Source organism: Ictalurus furcatus, chromosome 22 (genome assembly GCF_023375685.1).
Source record: "Ictalurus furcatus strain D&B chromosome 22, Billie_1.0, whole genome shotgun sequence".
NCBI lineage: Eukaryota > Metazoa > Chordata > Actinopteri > Siluriformes > Ictaluridae > Ictalurus > Ictalurus furcatus.
This window is the reverse complement of record NC_071276.1, coordinates 12,817,479-12,817,951: the sequence shown is the minus strand read 5'-3', so window position 1 is coordinate 12,817,951 and position 473 is coordinate 12,817,479. Positions and strand designations below refer to the sequence as shown.

The 473-nt window shown below is 25.8% G+C and overlaps 1 protein-coding gene across 1 annotated transcript in view; it reads right to left on the bottom strand.

Annotated features, from left to right (window-relative positions):
• Positions 1-285: 285 nt before the first annotated feature.
• The window catches only part of dmrt2a (doublesex and mab-3 related transcription factor 2a), a 3,934-nt gene continuing 3,746 nt past the window's right edge, over positions 286-473 (bottom strand). The window contains exon 4 of the mRNA XM_053654313.1: positions 286-473. This exon is cut by the window's right edge and continues 1,205 nt beyond it. The gene's annotated coding sequence lies outside the window, so the exon portion shown is untranslated.

Below are 473 nucleotides of genomic sequence, written 5' to 3'. Positions count from 1 at the left end.
CTGTTAAAAATTATTTTACTACAAACACAAGATAACATAACAAAGCCATGCACAATAGTAAGGAATATTGTATTTGAAGTGTTCCAAACCAGCTTATTGAGGTTTTCATACTTTTTTTATTAACCAAATTTTATATAAATGTTAAATATAATTTTAAAAATCATTAAAAAAATTACCACAACTATTTTATTACTTGTATCAAAAGGTATTTACCATAGCTATATATTATAGATAATATAGTTGTATTCTAATTATGATACTGAAGGATAAAATTACGAGAACATATAGCGTTTTAATAAAATTTTATTGTCACGTTTGAACGAAAAAATTACCGATGCATTTAAATACTCTACACACTGCATTTACAACATGCTTGTGTCACATACTATAATATTTACATGGCTATTTACACAAGTATTAGATGGGTTGAAGAGACTACTTTTCAGGAATAAATGAGTGCTATATTCACCCAG